Below are 14093 nucleotides of genomic sequence, written 5' to 3'. Positions count from 1 at the left end.
GCATTACTATATTTTGGGTCCTCTTTTTATATTATGGTCATAATAGTGAGTTTTCTTTTTATTATTTCTTAGACACTAAAGAGGAGCTTATTTCATATGTTCCTCCTATTGACTATTAAATTACATATGTTATTTAAAGAAATATTCAGGAAAAAATTTATATAGAATTAGAAGATAGAAAAATAAAGTTTCAGAATCACTGTAGCATTAACATTGTAGCATTAACAAATCTGTGCCCTCTGTTGGATATGTTTTCATTTCTGTTAGACTGTCCCTTGATTTATGAAACGTTATCACTTGATATAATCCACTTCTTTCTTTTCTTTAGCCCCTAATGTTTTCCATGTCAAATTTTTAGAAACCTTTACTGATCAATGTCATGAATTTTTACATTTAATTTTTATAGGTTTTTACAATTCACATTTAGTTTGATAATCATTCTTTATAAGGTTTGAGGTAGGCCATGTACCGGTGGCTCATTCCTGTAATCCTAGCTACTCAGGAGGCTGAGATCTGAGGATCGTGGTTTAAAGGCAGCCTTGGCAAGAAAGGCCATGAGACTGTTATCTCCAATAAACCACTAGAAAACTGGAAGTTTTTGCTGTTGCTCAAGTGGTAGAGTGCTCACCTTGAGCTGAAGAGCACATGGACAGCGCCCAAGCCCAGAGTTCAAACCCCATGACCAGCAGACATACAAACAAACAATGGATTGAGGTAGTAGTCTAAGATCATTCTTTAAATCTAGAGAGGCAATAGTGCCAATACAACCATTTAAGTTTCTGTTTTTATTTCATAAAGTCATAGCATCCTTTTCAAAATCTGTGGATCATAAAACTAAGAATTTATTTTTGAAATATCTGTTACCTTCTTCTATGTGTCTGTTCTTATAGTAGAACTATGTTGTCTTCACTACTAAACATGGTAATACTATTCAAAACTAGTATGAAGGCTCAAGCTACACCATTTTACAAGATTTCTCTGACTGACCTGTATTCCTTGAATTTACATATGAGATTATTGAGCAGGTGGACCAATGTTCTACAGAGATAACTAAGTATTTGATAGTCATTCATATTTCACACCTTGTGAAAATACAAACCCCTGATATTATATATAGAAAATGTCTTAGAGACTGCTCAATGCAGTCTCATTTAGGAATGAGTTAAGATTTAGATAGCAGTACAGCATAATAAAGCTGAATGATAACTACTTGAGCTTCACTGCAGAAGAGAGTGAGAGGGAGAAGAATGGTGGACCACAGAGGAGCTGTATGTCATTGGTATTGTTTCAAAAAACAGAAAGACTTCAGAGAAGAGAAGGAGAAAAATAAAGTGTCCTGAATCTAGTTTCTTTTTAATCCACCTGATAGATTGGACTGAAAGTCAGATAACATGGGAAAAATAAAATAGAAAATAAAGCATTGTATAGAGCTGTTACAATGTAAAGAAGCTGTACTAGGAATCTAATTAATTTCCAAATAAATAAGAGAAAGAATAACAATAACAATTGCTAACGTGGATAGAAGATGGATCACATTTTATCATACATAATTTTGAAAAACCATACTAGGTATGAAAATTTGAAATTCGGGGATGGGAAGGTGGCTCAGTGGTAGAGCACTTGCCTTGCATGCCTGAGACCCTGGGTTCGATTCTCAGCACCACATAAGTAAAAAGAAAAAAAGCCGGAAGTGGCGCTGTGGCTCAAGTGGTAGAGCGCTAGCCTTGAGCTGAAGAGCTGAGGGACAGTGCCCAGGCCCAGAGTTCAGGCCCCATGACCGGACCCCCCAAAAAAATCAAAGTCATAATTTAAAATACAATTTGTATTATAACTAGATAGTATAGCTCAGAGGTAAAACATTGGCCTAACATATGTGAAGCAATTGTGTGATCTCCCAAGCATTACAAAGTACACCCAAAGCACACACACAAAATAACAAATAAACACACACACACACACACCACATACACACATTTGTTATTATCATATTAAACAGAGGAAATTACCACAAATAGTAAAAGTATTTTAAAATATGAAATCATAATATTGCTCATACTATTTAAAAGTTTAGTAGAAATAAAATAGTCACAAGATTCTTGGATTCTTTTTTTTTTAATTTTTATTTTTATTGTGAACATATTGTAAAGAAGGGCTACAATTTCATGGGCAAGATAATGAGTACATTTCTTATCAAGCATTGTAGCTTCCTCCTTTGTTTTACCTTCACATCCCTTCCCAGCCTCCCCCAGCCCAGCTGCACCAAAGTTGTAAAGTTCGTTTTCGACATGACAACTTGTACTTCTCATTGTTGCAATGGGTCCACCTGTATCCTTATTTAAACCACTTGTTTCCCCCCCCACACACACACACAAATTATACGGACATCAAATACAGTGAAAGCAGGGGTTACACTGTGGGGGAGGGACATACAAAGAAACAAAGAAATAATCTTATAAATGCGTTAGAAAGCAATGCATGAGAGAAAAAGTAATTAAATACATATCTAAGGGTTCATTTTCCTAACATCACCTTACCTGACCTTTTCTGCTTGACTCATATATATATGAGATATTGCAAATAAGGGAAACAATGGAACCTATGTTTTTTGGGCTTGGCTTACTTCACATAATATAATTTTTTCCAAGTCTTTCCATTTCCTAACAAATGGGGCAATATCATTCTTTCTGATGGAGGCATAGAATTTCGTTGTTTATATATACCACATTTTCTTGATCCATTCATGTACTGAGGGGCAACTGCGTTGGTTTCATATCTTAGCAATGGTAAATAATGCTACAGTAAAATAGTTGTGCTGGTAGCTTTAGTGTGGTCTTGTTTGTAAATATTTGGGTAAATGCCCAAAAGTGGGATTGCTGGGTCATAGGGGAGCTCTATGTGAAGTCTTTTGAGGAACCTCCATATTAATTTCCAAAGTGGTTGAACAAGTTTACACTCCCACCACCAATGAAGTAAGGTTCTCTTCTGTCCACATCCCCTCCAGCATCTGTTCTTATTAGAGTTCTTGATGTCTGCCATTCTAACTGGGGTGAGGTGGTATCTCAGTGTTGTTTTGATTTGCATTTCTTTTATGGCTAGGGAGGTTGAGCATTTCTTCATGTGTCTATTGGCCATCATTCTTTCTTCTTCAGAGAAGTTTCTCTTTAAGTCTTTAGCCCACTTCATTATTGGGCAGTTATTTGTTTGAGGATTTGTTGTTGGGGGTTTAATTTTTTGAGTTCCAAGTATATTTTAGATATGAGACCCTTGTCCGTTTTATGGCTATTGAAGATCTTCTCCCAATCCGTGGGCTTTCTATTGATCTTGCTAGCTACTTCCTTTGCCATGCAGAAGCTCTGCAACTTCATGCAATCTCATTTGTCCAACCTTCCTTTGATTTGTTGTGTTTCCGGGTCTCTATTAAGAAAATTTTGGCCTGCGCCAAGGAGACCTAGAGTTTCTCCTATTCCATCCTGTAATGTTTTCAGAGTGTCTGCTTTGACTCCATGTCTTTGATCCATTTGGAGTTGATTCTGGTTCAAGGTGATATATATGGATCTAGCTTTAGTTTTCTACAAGTACTTAACCTATTTTTTCCAGCAACATTTACTGAAGAGGCTCTCTTTCTTCCATTCTATTTTATAAGCTCCCTTATTTAAGATTAGATGGCTATAGGTCTGAAGTTTCATTACTAGGTTTTCAATGCTATTCCATTGGTCCTGAGGTCTGTTCTTGTGCCAGTAAAGAACTGTTTTTATTTCTATGTCTTTATAGTAGTGTTTGAAATTTGGTATTGTTATTCCTCCAGGTGTGTTCTTTCCGTTGCGGAGCGTTTATGTAATTAGGGGTCTTTTATTGTTCCATATGAATTTTTTGATTGCCTCTTCTATTTCCTTGAAGAATGAGGTTGGAATTTTGATACGTATCACATTGAATTTGTAGATAACTTTGGGAAGTATTGCCATTTTCACGATGTTAATCTTTCCAATCCAGGAGCATGGAAGTTTTTGCAACTTTCTAAGTTCTGTTTTGATTTCCTTTTTCAAGTTTTTAAAGTTTTCATCATAGAGGTCCTTCACTTCTTTGGTTAAGGTAATTCCTAGGTATTTTAGTTTTTGTGGGGCTATCACAAATGGAGTTGCTTTCCTAATTTCAGCCACACTTTTTTCATTGTTGGGATACAGAAAAGCCATTGATTTTGGGGGGTTAATTTTATACTCTGGTAATTTGCCAAAGTTTTGAATTAGCTTGAGTAATTTGGGAGTGGATTCTTATATATTAAGTAAATTGAAAATTAAGAAATAAAAGAAATGAGAAATTTGTAAAAAAAAAAGTTTTAAGTAATAAACATTTTGAAATATGTGTCCTTTTATTTTGACAAAAGATTGATGTTACTAGTGTTTTAACTCAAGATTTAGAATATGATAACCAGGTGCTCTATATCTTGCTAGGGATGGCTATATCTCTAATCATTTCACTCTGGAAATTTTATGATAAGGTCTCATAGTTTCTCAGTCTCTCCGAATTACAAACCCTATTTACACTTCCCACAATAGTTAGAAAATGGAAACCACAAATCACTATGCCTAGCTCAAACATTTTTTTTTAATTCTCGTACAAATATTTCCAAAATGTGACCAGGTAATAAAGCCTTTTTAAATAAAGTATGTGCTTCTTGAAAATACAGTATTTGTTACATGGACAAATATGTTTAGAACTATAAGAAAACACATTTATTTAAATTCACAAACCATATAAAATTTAAGAAAATAATTTTTACATATTCATATGTTAACTATTTTGAAAGCAAAATATATATCTGAATAATTTACATGTGTTAATATTATACAAAACTAAATTAACAAATCCTCCAACTCTGAAAAAAGAATTACCCTAAAGAAACCAAACAAAATAAGTTCAAAATTTGAAATTTAGAAAATAAAATGAAGTGTTCTCTTTAGTTGACTTAATTAACTGTAAACCCTTTGTATATCAATTTTTTAATAAAAAATGCATGAACAAAGAAAGAAATATACCCATTGGTCAATAGCGACAGGAAAAACATCAGTAGTTTTTTTTGAGTGTGCAAAAATTCAATGGAAGAGATAACAATGTTCCTTCCATCATAAATGTACTCATTATCTTATTTATGTTACTGTATCCCCTCTCTACATTACCTTTACAGTAGAATTAAATTGAAATTAAAAATGAACTAATCAATATACCAATTAAGAATTCGTAGGGAGCTAGGAAGTTGGCTCAGTGGTTGTGTGCTTGCCTTGCATGCTTGAGGCCCTGGGTTTGATTCCTCAGCATCACATAAACAGAAAAAAAGCTGGAAGTGCCGCTGTGGCTCAAGTGGTCAAATGCTAGCCTTGAGCTAGCCTTGAGGGACAGGGCGAAGTCCCAGAGTTCAGGTTCCACGACTGGACCCCCCCCCCCCAAAAAAAAACAAAAACAAAAAAACCCCACCAGAATTACTAGAAGCCATTGGTTAAAAACTTTTTAGAAAACTTCCCTAATTACCCAAGTAATATAATTTGATGATACTATTTAAATACTTCAACTTCAGCAGAGAAGCCAAAAGTTTAAAAATGTTACAAAGTAAAGTAATAAATCAGAATATATTACTATTAATAATAATCAAAAGATGAATTTATAGTGGTAATCAAATATGTAAGAAATGAGGCAATTTGCCATTCGTTTGCACTTTATAAGTGAGAAGGAATTTTCTAGGTCTTTTAAAATATATAGTAAGTTTAATGAAGAAACTATTCTGTCACATCATATGAAACTGGGATGAAGCTGATATTAGAACAAAGAGCAGATTCTACTAAGTTTTGGATGTTAATGTTTATACCTATTTTGGTTGTTGGAAATTGTGTTCAACTTGGGGTATTATTTTTGTTAAATTGGTGTCATATCAGTGGTTAATTTTAGGATAAGGGTTCCCTTTCCACAAGAACATGCTCCTGATCTGTCTTTTTAGCCTTCCCATTATCAATGGCATAAGAGTTGCACACCAACTTGTCTAGATTCCTACCTTGGTTGGCCTGGATTCTGTAGTCCTTCCAATTTTATTCTGTAGATAGTGCAGGATGGTGGAAATAATCCAATGCACCCAGCAATAAATAGAGAAGGAAGTCCACTAAACTTTTGGCCTGGGTTCTGTTCTCAAGCCTCCTCAATAATTAAGAGTTCAGATGGGAGCCCCTGGTGCCACGCAGTAAGACTATTTTTTTTTAAAGCAACTACACATATATATGACTTAGTCATGTGAAAACCTCAGGACAAGAATAAAAGATCAGTGAAACATAAAGGACAGGCCCAATTTTAACTAGCTACTTAGAGGCTGAATAAGCTTAGCTAGCTACTCAGGAGGCTGAGATATGAAGACCACTATTCAAAGCCAGTCCAATCATGAAAATAAATGTGATTATCTCCAAAAAAAAAAAAAAAACAGAAGTGGAACAATGGCTCTAGTGGTAAACCACTATCCTTGGTCACAGAAGATTAGGGAGAGTGCCCAGTCACTTTCAAGCCTCAGGAATGATGAATGAATGAATGAGCACTTGCAAATGCACGTGCATGTATACGCGTGCATGTGTACACACACACACACACACACACACACAAATGAGTATTTCAATGCAAAGTTCTTTTTTTACGGTGTTGTAATCTATTTCCCTGTATTAGTTTACAAATTAACAAAATCAGCTAAGCACCTACTTACATACAACTCATCATGTTTCTCTAAAGTGAACTCTCTTTTTGGAAGCATGCTTTTATTTGAACCAAATGTAAATTATTCAGAAGTTCGATTTATCTCCCTCAATTCTGTAGAATTAGATGATTGTTTAGCTTGGTCCAACCAATATAATTTTGTGAAATCCTGCATCAAGCAACGTATTTCTTTCACTAGACGGGAAGCCTCTTTCAAACAATTAATAATAGGTTTTCTTCTCCTTGCTAGCATCTGTAGTTTTAATATCTTCTTATATTTCATGATCTGTCTGTGTATGACAAAGACTGCTGTGCAAATAAAAAGACCCTTTGCAGCACTTATCATTTATATACCATTCATAGATATGAAGGTGTTTAAATATTACTGAAATTGCTTTGGAATGAATCATGTTCACCTTGACTATCGTGAAAAAGAAGAATTGGTTTCTCAGAACTTTAGGAATGAACTTGATTGAAAGAAACAAAAGGAAAAGTGAGGAACAACTCGACACATACATTCAAATGAAACAAAACAACCCAAGAAAACAAATTAATTAAGTACTGAAGAACCTGCAGGAAATGCAAAGACTTAAAAAAATCAGGTATGACAAGCTTATGAAAATCCTGACTACATGGGAGTCTACTCTTGTGAGGATAGAGGTTAAAGCCCAGACTGGACAAAGATGTGTACACAATGCCATGCACCTGATATTCTAAATTCCAGGAAGAATAACATAATGTGGACTGAGCTCAAGATCATATACAAGTATCTGAAAAATAATCAAGATAATTTAGGGCTGGAGACATGACAAAGTGGTAAGAACACCCACTTATGGGGCACAAGACACTCAATTCAAACTCTAATATTATGGGCATTAAAGTAAAAAACTATGATTTTAAATAATTGGAATAATTGTAAGATTTGAATATTTGAGTGGAAAATGCATGAGCGAGATAGAATGAACCCATGGTGCAATGCTTTCAACTTAAGTGAAAATATTTTCTGGTACTTCAGAAAAAACAGTTACCTGGCAAATGAGCATGGTTGTACATTTGGGTGATGGACATACTTTACTTACATAGGTGTAAATTAAATAGATTTTATTTGGGTAGTTTGTACTTCTTGAACTAAGAGCCTTGATGATGTCCCTGAAAATTTTCTCTCAAGGCTACCACTCTACTACTTTGAGCCACAGTTCCAATTCTGATTTTCTATTGATTGTTTGGTGATAAGAGGCTCCTGGACATTACTGCCCAGGATGACTTCAAACCATGATCATCAGATCTCAGCCTCCCGAGTAACCAGGATGCCAGGCATGAGCCGTCGATAGTTTTAATAATTTAGTAAACTGTACAGTTACTGAAGTTATTCATTATCATTATAACCTGTGTAATATATGTGTGTATGTATATAACAATGCATACAGATAGAAATATCTTAACATATTTTTGTATCTACAGTAGGTTTATGAAATCATCCATTATAAAATAAAATGGAGACAAAAGTTAATAAGGAGCAAAACAAAGGAAATGACCACATGTTTCTTGTTGTTGAATGGAATACGAATTGCAAAAATCAGTTTGGGAAAATTATCTGTACGTTAACAAAATAGATAAGAGCTATTAATTCCAATCCATCTGTTTGCCCATGTTGTGCAACCTCACACATGAGTGTCAAAATCAAACCACAATTTTTGCCTTTGCTTTTAACTCACCTGTTATAATTTACAGGTTAGATGAAGTAATCAAATAAAGATTAAAATAATATTATGTGAGGCTATGAATTGGAGCTGAAAATTATATTAAATGTGATAATAGCTAATTCAATTGCATACTTCTTACTTTTACTCTGTGATGTCCCTCATTCCCACATTAGGAAAGTACATAGATGGTTCTCACTAAATTATATGTACAATTATGAAATAATGTATTGAAAAAATATGGGAACAATGTGGTTTTAGCTTATTTAGACCTGTAGGGGGAAGTGTGTTTTTGAGGACTTGCAATACATTGTGATGAAGATGAAGGGAGGGATGTTCTTATTCTGGAAAACTGGCTAGAGGATTGCTCCCATAAAGGTAGTGATGAATTCTACCAAAAGATTACAATAAAATCACTTTCACAACCATGTTCACTGCTGCATTATTCACCATAGCCAAGTTACGGAAACAACCCAGATACCCTTTGGCCGAGTGATGGTTAGAAAAAGTTTGGCACATATACACAATTGATTGCACCCATCCATTCTGAAGACTGTTACATTATTTGCAACGAAATGGATAGATCTAAAAATATATTAAGTGAACTAAGTCACTAAGTGAACTAAGCCAGATGCACAAAGGACCCATGTTTTGTCTCATATTTGGAAGCTAGAACTTTATACAGGTTTACACAAATATATTAACCAAAGCGTGCTATTTGCAGAGGAGTATTTCAAAGCTGTAATTTCTTATAAAATTGAAGTTTTAATCCAACAAAATATATATCAGGAAACTATCACTTGGAAGATGTGAGGGGAAGTCAAAAGGAAGGAATAAAGAGAGTTATGGAGGAAGAGAGTGAAGGTATAATATTCAATGCAGATAGTATGAAACTAGAAAAAATTAAAGTGGGGTGAGGTTTGGAAGGGTGTGGAAAAGTTATATAAAGATCCATTATACTTAAAAAAATACTGATTTGTTGAATGGAAATTCCATTTTCCAAGTATTTAAGATAATAAAAATATAATTAAAAACAATGGAGACATCTGATCTTAAATTCTATTTCCATCTCTTTTAAAAAATTTAATTATTTTCTTTATAAATTGATCAGAGGGATGGATTTTGTAGTTAGCTAGATCATTTCACATCTGTCTCTCTCTTCCTCTCTCCCTTTCATGGTTCTCATAGGTAATATGATTGTTCCATAATTATCCTAATTTATTTTGCTTTTATATTTTTGGTTGCATCATTTCACTTTCTGCTCTGCCATTTCCCAATTCATTTATATAGAAGGCATTATTTCCTATTTTCTCATTCCTAGAATAAGCTGTACATGAAGACACCACTGGTCCTCATTTTCAGTCTGTACCTTTGAATACGGAGGAAAATCTTTCCTCTGCTCTCTACCAATTCCCTACTCTCCAGTTAGAATAATTTAGAATAGTAAAAATTAAAAAGGAGAAAATAAATAATAGTGAAAAAAACAGATGCAGAAAATTTACTGGATTTTTCTGACCAGTTCATCCAATGTGAACTATTGGAGAAATACATGGACACCTCATTCTCACTGGCACTCAAAATCTCTGGCTAGGCAATTCTGATGAAGATGAGGAACAAGATGAAAAAGTAAGAAATGGTATCAATTGCAAAAGAAAAATGGAGAAGGATTCATGTAAATTTCTTCTTTGGTCTGCCGAAAATAATCGCCTTACTACAGTGTAGAGACTACTTTCCAAAAAGGCCACTCATGTGAATGCTAGGGATAACGATGAATATACCCCTCTTCATCGAGAAGCCTACAGTGGGCACTTAGATATTGTCCATGAGTTGGTGGCTCAAGGTAGATATTCATGCAATAATCGTGAATGTCTGGACAACCCTGCACAGTACTTATACATGGAATAATACCAGAGTGGCTTCTTTATTTCATCATGATGCTGATACAAATGACCAAACTAAAGGCTTCTTGAGCCCCTTGCATCTTTCTGCTGAGAATAGAAATAGCAAAGTTATGCTAGATCTCCTTCTGTTGAACCATTATATAAAACCAGGTCTGAAGCACAACTTGGAAGAAACTGCATTTGATATTGCCAAAATAATAATTATGTATCACTACCTCTTTGAAGTTGTAGAAGGCTGTAGAAATTGTTCTCCTAAATCCTAATGGTTTGGGTAAGTTTCTTAAATTTCAAAATTGCCAGTCCATCCTAGGTGTCCATACAAAATATTTTTACAATACAGCAGCAATATCTTACTTTAAAAATTCATGGATTCCATGGTATTCTTCCAAGTGAACTGCCTGACTTTGATATAAAAATATATTTGAGTTGTTTTTATACACCTATAATGATTTTTGTGATTTTTTAATCAGAAATAATTTTAAGTTATCTGTTGAAATGAGTAGTACAGAAACTAAAGATAATTCTGGTGCTTTTCTGAAACAGTGTATTTTAAAATATTTAGTATTCTGTTTGTATAATGTCCATAATCTATTTCATTCTCTCCTAGATACAATACTTTGAATTCAACATTGTTTTACAATAATAATAAATTAATTAATAAATGTGACCTTTCAGATTGCATTCCATATAGAAACAGTTTAAGATTCCTTTAATTCCTAGGTCCTTATAGAATTTTATTTCTTTGGGATAAAATGACAATGTTATCATATTTCAAAGTTTTATAAAAGTTATGCTATGTAAAGGCCTTTCTAAAAAGGTGAAGATTGAATACATTGATGTCAAACTAACATTTATTTCTATTAATTACATGTATTATTACACTTGTATATTTGTACTCAATTTTTAAATTACTGTTTAATTTCTTGCATCTGAAGAATGAAAAATATGGAATACTTCACAAATTTTCATATCATCCTTGTACAAGAACCATGTAAAACTCTGTATTGTAATTTGGGTAGACGTGCTGCTGAAGCATGTAGTATCCTGTAAATTTAAATAGTTAATAATGCAATCTTAAGACAGGCATATATCCTTGGTTGCCTATTTGTAACAAGGAAACCTTATTGTTCCCAAAATTTCTATTCATATTATTTCTGTAAAATTCTGTGTATGGTGGAAAAAACATATTTTTTCTTCGATTGCTCACATTTGTAATTTTTGTCAATGATTATTTTAAGTCTTTTTCATTTGAAATTTGATCATACTTTGAAGCCTTTATAGCTAGGTCCAAAGGTGATGGCTTTTCAAATACTTGTTTATCAACTGATTGAGCTTTGTGGAGCTAATGCATTCAAAGTAAGCCTTACTTAAGAGCTACTTCTAAACTTCAGTAGCATAAAATTTCCCAAATAAAGGCTTACTGGCACAAATGTCTCCCTGACCCTTTACCCTTGCTCCATGTAGGAACAGACCAACCAGAATATCTTACCCTGATAGCATAGATTGTCTTACTGGAGCAAAAATAATCTTAGTTACAAGGGATCATAGAGAGACGAACAGTTCAGACAGAAATGTTCAGACTAGAAGGTCTTTTTTCAAAATATAATTGTTTATTACACCCTACTATTTCAAAAGTAGCTAAAGCCTAGAAGGTGAAAAATTATTCATATGCATGATTCCCTAATGCCCTGGCCTGTCTACCATCCAACCAGGCAGAAACTTACACCACTGATTTTCTATCACCAAATATATTCCATAGTGCCAGGAGAAGTCCATATGTTTCTTCTTGTTATTAGGCCTTAATTTGGTAATGTTTTAATCACAGTGTTTCTTCTTGTCTCTAGGCTGTACATCTCCGAATGGTAATGCTTTAGTTCTAATTCTACCAAACACTGAGGTAGAGGTAATGGAATAATACTTTCAAACAGTTGCCTTTGATACCATAACCACAACAGAACAATGCAAAACATTTTCATATATTATATATAATTATATATTTTATATTTATATATGCTGATTTTATATTTCACACAGTGAATTTTACTAGAATTAATTATAATTTGACAAATTAATTGATATTTATTCCAATAAATAGATTGGAATATAAATAATCAGGATTAGAATATATATTAGAATATAAAAAGTATCAATGCAATGTTTTCGGTATAAACTTGTGATACCTTCTAAGTGTTCTTGGTTTCTGAATTCACATGGTAAAAAAAAAAACAAAAACAATGTTGTTTTCCTCTAATCTATAAGGGATTTTACTCTGCTGATGTTTATTGTTTTAACTCGCTTGTCCCAAACTGTTTTTCTCCATATTTCTGAAGCATTCCTACTGATTATACTCAAATTTTATTGATATGATATATAAAAGCTATTATTCTTCTACAGGATCCATGGGTCCTAGGATCCCAGGTCCCAGTTATCCGCATCATCACATAACTAGGGCAAGAGTTCTCACCTAGGCCCATGCAACATGCCAGCAGAAAGTAATTGAAGACCCATCTCAATTTCTCATTTCCTATATTTCAGGGCCCCAATTCCTTGAAATGCAGGAATTAGCAGTAAGCAATTTGGGAAATGCAAGGCAACCTAAAATGCAAGATGAAATCACAAAATGTGAAAGTACAGTAATTCAAACTTTCAATTTTCAGATGACCATCCAATATGAGTGAAAAAGATCACAAATGTCACAAGATTATTTGTAATACCCCTCTCCTAATGATTAATAAATGATTTCAGTCCAACATCATCAGGCCAAAAAATAGTTCCTGGAAAGATAGATTCATAATTGTCTACCAATGCTAGGAATACTTGACATAGAGGTCAAATATAATTCAGGAAAACATTAATTGAGAAGATCCTTAGTGCTTCAAAACACTGGTACTTCAGTAAAACTTGGTTCTGTAGTATAAAAATGTTGTCATTCTCAAGCAAATGATAACCTACATTGAATCTCCTGAAAGTATATTCCTTTTCAAATAAACTTTTTAAAATCACATTTGCCAAAATAACACTTTACAAGTAGATGATATTTAGTGATGTTACAGGTTTTTCATGTGTAAGGAGCAAGTTACAATAGAGTTGATTTATTTACTCTGCACTAATGCCAAACAGGTTCAACCATTCATTAATGTGTAGAAATAGTACCCTCCTCCATTTGTGCTTTTCAGTAGGTGCCTTCGAAAATTTGTTAACTAGATCAGCCTCCCATATTTCAAACCAAAATATTAGCTAATAAAGTAAATTTAATCACATAATAAGTACATTTTAAAAAGTCATGAATTGTTGCCTTATCATATGGTGTTTTATGTTTTCCCTATCTGTCTAGCATAGTAAGAAATATGATTTTAAGTCTTGAATATGGGTACTCATCAGATTTGACAAACATAAAACTGTCTTCTATTTCTATCATATTCCTCTACAGTAGTAAATTTTTAGTTTTCTTCTTTTGCCAAAACTTATAGTAGTAGAAAATATTATCCCATGTAAAATAAAGTAATCACAAACCACTGTACAAAGCCATTTATAAAACTGGTGGTTAGGAACACATTCTAAGGCATTTTTAAACTTTCTTGTTGACTACAGATTAGTCAAAAAAACAATACTGTTTGGCGTCTAATTTGAATTAATTATCCATTTTTAATCAGAGGACCATCAAATTGAATGCTATCCGACTAGACAATATTTTCACAATATACTTACCAATATTTTGAAAAAAGAATAAATATAGTCCATTCTCATACTAAAAGGGAAAACAGTTTAATTC

At 33.4% G+C, this 14093-nt stretch overlaps 1 pseudogene; it reads right to left on the bottom strand.

The window, feature by feature from the left end:
* Nucleotides 1-11260: 11260 nt before the first annotated feature.
* On the bottom strand, nt 11261-11357 carry LOC138840968 (U6 spliceosomal RNA; annotated as a pseudogene).
* Nucleotides 11358-14093: the final 2736 nt, after the last annotated feature.

The sequence above is a fragment of the Dipodomys merriami genome, unplaced genomic scaffold (genome assembly GCF_024711535.1).
Source record: "Dipodomys merriami isolate MVZ:Mamm:240054 unplaced genomic scaffold, mDipMer1.0.p SCAF_308, whole genome shotgun sequence".
Lineage (NCBI taxonomy): Eukaryota > Metazoa > Chordata > Mammalia > Rodentia > Heteromyidae > Dipodomys > Dipodomys merriami.
Note: the sequence above shows the minus strand (reverse complement) of the source record. Positions and strands in the feature narration are given on the sequence as shown.